The 7,163-nt window shown below is 48.6% G+C and overlaps 1 long non-coding RNA gene across 1 annotated transcript in view; it reads left to right on the top strand.

The window, feature by feature from the left end:
- LOC149981497 (uncharacterized) overlaps positions 1–7,163 on the top strand; it is a 213,243-nt gene that overhangs the window by 69,449 nt on the left and 136,631 nt on the right. The gene's annotated exons all lie outside the window — the stretch shown is intronic.

Below are 7,163 nucleotides of genomic sequence, written 5' to 3' on the forward strand. Positions count from 1 at the left end.
GGTAGCTGGATGAATACACCCTGCAGCGAGTGAGTCCTCAATGTACTCCTCCATAGCCATGGTCTCTGGACTTGACAGGGAGTAAAACCGCTCCCGAGGTGGTGTAGTGCCCAGGAGAAGGTCAATGGGGCAGTCGTAGGGTCGATGTGGAGGGAGAGGCCTTGTTGAAGACCTCCCGGAGGTCCAGGTACTATGCAGGAATGGAGGAGAGATCCTAGAATTCTCCCAAGCCTGCAGGAAGATGTGGCAGACATGGCAGAAATGGCTCCAACCCATGATAGAACCAGTACTCTTACATACTGATGAGCCAGGTCTTTTTAATGGACAGGTCGAAATAAAATGTCCTGAAGTCCCTGCATTAACGTTCACGTGGAGACTAACTAGCCCTTCCCAGTAGTTTGGGCTCTGGAGAAGGCGAGTCAACCGCCCTCAGGTGACCTCGGTTTCTCTTCATAAGGTGGATGTCGGGAACTTCCGGGATTCCCAGTAGGCGAGGTGGGAGCAGAGGATGAGCAAGTGTGACTGGGAAGAGACCTCCTTTTCTCCTACGTTCTAGGCACTATCAGTCTTGCCGTAGTTGGAGCAGCTTATGAGCAGCCTCTCTCCCGGACCTCGGAGAACTGAACACATTACGTACCTCTGCCACAAACTCTTCCAGACTGGACTGTTGCTCCCACACCGCCGTAGCCCAGGCGAGTGCCCTCCCGGACATCAGATTTATCAAATACGCTATCTTCGAGCGGTCCAAGGGGAACGAAGAAGGCTGCAGCTCGAAGATGAGGGATCACTGGGAGAGAAAAGTGCAGCAGGATCCCGGATCTCCTGCGTAGCGCTCCGGAGAAGGTAAGCCGGGTTCTCGGGAAGCCGGGAAAAGCTGGGGAGAAGTGGCGCTGTTAGCTGGGTTACTAAGAGTCTGAGGGGTTACCATAGAGGCTTTCTGCCTAGTAGAATATCCGCAGAATTGCTCCAGCAACGCATTGAAAGCGTGGTCGTGGTGTTCTCGCCAAGTTCTGGAGTTCTTCCATAAGGTTTTGAAGTAACTCCTTGCGTCTTCCAATGGTGGCTCCTTGGGAGGAGACAACATTGCAGAGCTTGTCTCTGTCTACTCAAGGCTCAGGCTAAGACCCAGATGCAGACACAGGAGGCAGATAGTACGAGTATCCAAGTTTATTATAGGCAAAGGTTAAGTCAACGCAGGGAAAAGGTTAGAATCCAAATCAGAGTCAGGCAGGTATAAGACGTTAGGCAGGATCAGGACAGGCATGTTGTGTTCTCTACCACAAGCCGCCTCCAAAGTTGTTTTAGAGAATTTGGCACTATGTCCAACAGGCCACACATTCGCAGACCACGTGTAACATACCAGCCCAGGATCTCCACATCTGTCTTTTCACCTGTGGGATTGTCTGAGACCATGGTGCCAGGTGTGCGTAATAATGGTTATTAGAGCCAGTGAATAGTAAACCGGCGATGATGAGCGCCGGAGAGAGGGAGCGGGGGTAGTGACATTCTGCTTCCTGACTCTCATTTCAAATCACTCTATGCCCATATTAAATGATCAAAAAGATGAAACGTGAGCTCAATCCGTGAGCTCAAGGAACAGTCGAAGGGCAAGATACCAGGTGCTGAGCAAGGAAGGGTGTTGCAGTCGTATTCCACCCACACGAGTTGCTGTCAACGAAGGGCCATCTCCAGATCCTGATTGGCTTGCTCTGACTGGTCATTAGACTAGGGATGAAAACCTGAAGACAGGCTGGCCGACGACCCAAAGAGGATGCAAAACACCTTCCAGAACAGGAACGAGAACTGAGGACTGTGATCGGAGACCATGTCGACTGGAAGTCCATGGATCCGGAAGATGTGTTGCATCGTGAGCTGGGCCGTCTCCTTGGCTGAGGGTAACTTGGGAAGGGGAATAAAATGGATGGCTTTGGAAAACCTATCTACCACCATTTGAATGATCAGTGACGAGGTCCAGGGATATATGGGACCAGGGGTGGTGAGGAACAGGGAGTGGTTGAGGGAGTCCAGCCGGAGCTTGCCGTGGTCTTATTCTGCGCACACACAGTGTATGCAGCGACAAATGCGGAAATGTCAGGAACCTTGGTGGGTCACCAAAAATATTGTTGGACAAAAGCCACGTTCTGACTGACGCCAGGAAGTCAGTTGAGTCTAGAGGAATGTGCCCATTCTAGGACTGGGAAACAGAAAGATTTTGGGACAAATATTCAGTTAGCCGCTAGACAGGAGGTAGAGAGGATGGTCTCAGTGTTACATTCTTGGACCCAGGGCGGTAGAAGATAATAAAATTAAAACGAGTGCATAACAGAGCCCATCGAGCCTGCCATGAGTTGAGGCACTTGGTGGTGCTGAAATATTTTTGGTCAGTCAACCCTAAGAATGGATGTTCCACCCCCTCTAACCAGTGCCTCCACTCCTCCAACTCCATCTTAACCGTGACTAGTTCTCGATTTCCCATGTCATAGTTCCTCTCAGCAGGGGTAAAGAAGATGGGAAAGGAAAATGCAGGAATGCAGCTTTTGGTCCTGGGCAGAACGCTAAAACAGGAGAGCCCCAAATCCGATGTCCGAGGCGTCGACTTCCACAAACTGACGGGACGAGTCCGGATGGATTAAGATGGGAGCGGTAGTGAATTGATGCTGGAGACCATGTGAACAGTACCTTGGGAGAGGTGAGTGCTGAGAAGGGGGAAGCCAGGGTGCTGTATCCCTGGATGAAGCGGCGGTAGAAATGACCAAACCCCAGGAAACGTTGCAGCCCTGGATGTGGGTTGAGGCTAATCCACTGCCGCTCTCACCTTGTCAGAATCCATCTGAATATGACCTGCAGCGATGATGTATCCTAGGAAGGAGATGGTAGAGTGATGGGATTCACATTTCTCTGCTTTCACAAAAAGCTGGTTCTCCAGGAGATGCTGGAGGACCTGTTGGAGGTGGAGGACATGCTCTTGAGCTGAATGGGAAAAGAGGAGGATGTCATCAAGCTACACAATCACGAACCTGTTCAACATGTCACAGAGCACATTGTTGACAAGGGCCTGGAACACTGTGAGAGTGTTCGTCTGTCCGGATGGCATCACAAGGTACTTGTAGTGCCCTCTAGCCATGCTAAACGCTGTCTTCGGCCTCCCGGGTGGTGCAGTGGTCTAAGGCACTGCATCGCAGTGCTAGCTGTGCCACTAGAGATTCTGGGTTTGAGCCCAGGCTCTGTCGCAGCCGGCCGCGACCAGGAGGCCCATGGGGAGGCGCACAATTGCCCCAGCGCCATCCGGGTTAGGGAGGGTTTGGCCGCAGGGATATCTTTGTCTCATCGTGTACTAGTGACTCCAGTGGCGGGCCAGGGGCAGTGCACCCTGACCAGGTCGCCAGGTGTATGGTGTTTCCTCCAACACATTGGTGCAGCTGGCTTCCGGGTTGGATGTGCATTGTGTCTAGAAGCAGTGTGGCTTGGGAACTACATAGACTCACTGTGATTACCTGACACTCACTGGTTGATAGGAATCGTAGTCTGGACCGGTCACCCCACAGCAAGATGGCATGGAGAGGGGCAGGAGTAATGGGAGACTGGAAACTCCCCATATGGCTCACCAGCGTACTCATACCTACTGATGAGCCTGGTCTTTTAATGGGCAGCTAGATATGTAATGTCCTGTTGTTCGACAACACAGACAGCTCTTGGTGCTCAGTCTGTGTAAGTGTTAAGCAGGAGACAATCTAGCCCTGCCCAGTTTATGGGCTCCGGAGGAGGTGAGTCGACAGCCCTCTGTGATTCCCGAGGGAACTTGGGTGACATCGGATTCTCTAAGTAATTTAGACGCTTGGTACTTCAGGGATTCCTCGGAGGCGAGGTGGGAACCGTGGACGACCGAGTGTGAATGGGTAACAGACCTCCTCTCACTCCTACGTTCCTGTAGCCTTCCATCGAACAGTATGGTCAAGGCTATGAGAGTCGAGGTCCATGGGAAGCTCCCGCGCTGCGAGCTTGTGTGGCGGAAGTATCAGAATTAGTTGGGTAACATAGATAATTAAGATGTCTTATCTGCATAATATGCTTATATGATATACTTGTTATTAGAATGTATCCCTTTGGACTGGTGTTGGCAGTTGCACTTCTTCCCTCAGCTGGGGCTCAGTCACCTGGGGCCCAGAGAGGGGATAGGCCAGACTTGTCTTTCACATGTCCCTGGTGCTATGCAAAATATCAGAAAGGGAAGAGGACAGGAGGGAACATTGTCTTCATATGTGAATGTGTTTTTACCTATTCTTAAACCATGTGAAGGGTTAGCGGAACACCCATCTTCTTTTGTTGGGGTGTTTGGTAAACAAATCCAAAAGCGCATTCGGGTCGCGCCGAACGTCGGACGAAAAGTTCAAAAAGTTCCGTTACAGCCCGTAGAAACATGCCAACGTAAGTATGGAATCAATCTTTAGTATGTTTTTAACATGAAACTTAATTAATGTTCCAACCGGACAATTCCATTCTGTACAAATGAAAAGCTACCTTTCACGTGAGCGCGCCAGACCGAGGCTGTGGCACAATGCCAGACCACTCACTCAAAGAGCCCTTTTGAGCCCCTCCTTTAGAGTAGAATCCTCAAAACAGGTTCTAAATGTTCTCTAGTGGAAGCCTTGGGAAGTGAAACATAACTAATATCATCCTGTATCTTCAATGGGGGCTGAGTTGAAAAACTACAAACCTCAGATTTCCCACTTCCTGGTTGGATTTTTCTCAGGTTTTCTCAGGAGTTCTGTTATACTCACAGACATCATTCAAACAGTTTTAGACACTTCAGAGTGTTTTCTATCCAATACTAATATTACTATGCATATATTAGCATCTGGGACAGAGTAGGCAGTTCACTCTGGGCACGCTATTCATCCAAATGTGAAACTGCTGCCCCCTATCCCAAAAAGGTTAATGGGGAACCAATTACTTGTCTCCACAATGTCTGTATGCAAATCACTCCCTCCTTTGGCGTTAGGGGAGATAAGGTTTGAGACAACAGATAAGTGTGGTTGTGTCTGGAACCATTGTATGTCATCTCTGATGTTGCACTTATCCTGGGATAGTGTATGACCTATAGGCTTACTCCCCTCAGTGAGCTTGTCCAGGTGTGTGACCAAGAAGGGGTTTTTACTTGAGATGGGAGTATCTGGAGTTGACAATTGATTTATGCCATTGGATGAGTTGGTGCTTCTGTGCTATGATGTACCAGGAACGAGATCGGAACCTCGTCTTAGGTGCCAAACTGAACGCTAATTTCTGGCGAATGCTATCTGGCTACAGCATCCTGCTTTCTCATTTAAAAAGTCTCACCTTGTGACCCGGTTTGTTATGTAGACTAAGGGGTGGATATATGCTATAAAAGATCTCATTAGCCTTTGTGTTGTGGCTCTCAATGAATCATTGGAGGGTGATTCGTCAACCAGCCATTGCTATTGCAAAGCTCTCACTAATAAAGATTCAGTTTAAGTATAACTCTGACTTGTGTGATAAGTGTGTCTCTCATTTGATAGTACAGAAAATAACCACCACACTTGTCTTTTACCCCCTCTGATAATCCATGAAGGAACATGTCGTGCGAAAATATACTACGTAGTTTGCCACACTACGGGAGTCATGACGCAGCTGAAGTAGCTTCCGAGCAGCCTCTCTCCCAGACAATGGCCTGCACGTATTAAGGCTACTTGAACTGACACGTTGTGGACATGAAGCCTAAGTTATTGTATAGCCTACAAACACCAATTCCCGCTGCCCTCTGGCAGCGATTCTAAATATTCAATATTCATTAAAATCCTCCTAAAATGAAAGGGGTCAAATTAAGATCCGGCATCTGTATGGAGAATAGGGTGCCATTTGGGACACAGAATGACTGTTCCGAAACAGTGACTATATTAATGCAGTGTGTTTGACATCCTCGGGCCTGCTCTACGGTGTGGCAGGCAGGAACGCATCAGAGATGTATTGAAATTTTATTAGCCTCCCAGCCTCCATGTTACACCTAATGGGGTGCTCACTGTCTGGCTGCTTTAATTTAGAGAGTGACTTTGCGGTTTGGAGATTTGCATGCCCCCTGTCTGGTGAGTAATGGGCTACGAATCTCACCGCTAACATCAATGTGCACAAAGGGTAGACCGTCCTGCCCTGATCTGTTTCACCTGTTTTTTGATTGTCTCCACCCACCTTCAGGTGTCACCTGTTTTCCTCATTAGTCCCTAGGTACTTATTCCTGTGTTCCCTGTTCGTCTGTTGCCAGTTCATCTTGTTTTGTCAAGTCAACCAGCATGTTATTTCTGTGCTCCTGCGTTTTCATTTTCTCTGTTGTTGCTAGTCCTCCCGGTTTGACCCTTGACTGCTTTGACTCTGAACCCGCCTGCCTGACCATACTGCCTGCCCTGACCTCAAGCCTGCCTGCCTGCCACCCTGTACCTCCTGGACTCTGTCCTTATGATATTTTGCCTATCCACGACCATTCTCTTGCCTGCCCCTTGGATTATAATAAATATCAGAGACTCAAACCATCTGCCTCCCGTGTCTGCATCTGGGTCTCACCCTGTGCCCTTTTACAGACAGCTAAAGCAGAAGATGACTATGCTTGCTCTCTGGAGTAAAGCAGGCTAATGCTAATAGATGAAGAGTATCATTCAACTTATAAAATCTCTTAATTATTTATGTAAGAGTATCGGCTAATGTGTGATGTCCACATGTACAGGGGTGGCCGGGTAGCCTAGTGGTTAGAGCGTTGGACTAGTAACCGGAAGGTTCCAAGTTCAAATCCCCGAGCTGACAAGGTACAAATCTGTCGTTCTGCCCCTGAACAGGCGATTAACCCACTGTTCCTAGGCCGTCATTGAAAATAAGAATTTGTTCTTAACTAACTTGCCTAGTTAAATAAAGGTCAAAAAATAAAAAGAGGCTACATAAAAGGCATAATCCATTTGGACATTGTGGATGCCTGTGCATGGAAATGTACCCAGCATTTTGTGAGAAAGCTGTGTGTGTGTGTTTTAGCCATTTTGCTGGGGAGATAAAAAGGTGGCTGCACTGGGAACGAGAAACACTGCATCCTTGAGAGGGAAGTAGCGATTCATCGCTATGGCAACTGTCTCTTGTCTCATCCGGGGCTCATTAAAACGGTACTGCAC

This window comes from Oncorhynchus mykiss, chromosome 8 (genome assembly GCF_057628025.1).
Source record: "Oncorhynchus mykiss isolate SJ-2025 chromosome 8, ASM5762802v1, whole genome shotgun sequence".
Taxonomy (NCBI): Eukaryota; Metazoa; Chordata; class Actinopteri; order Salmoniformes; family Salmonidae; genus Oncorhynchus; species Oncorhynchus mykiss.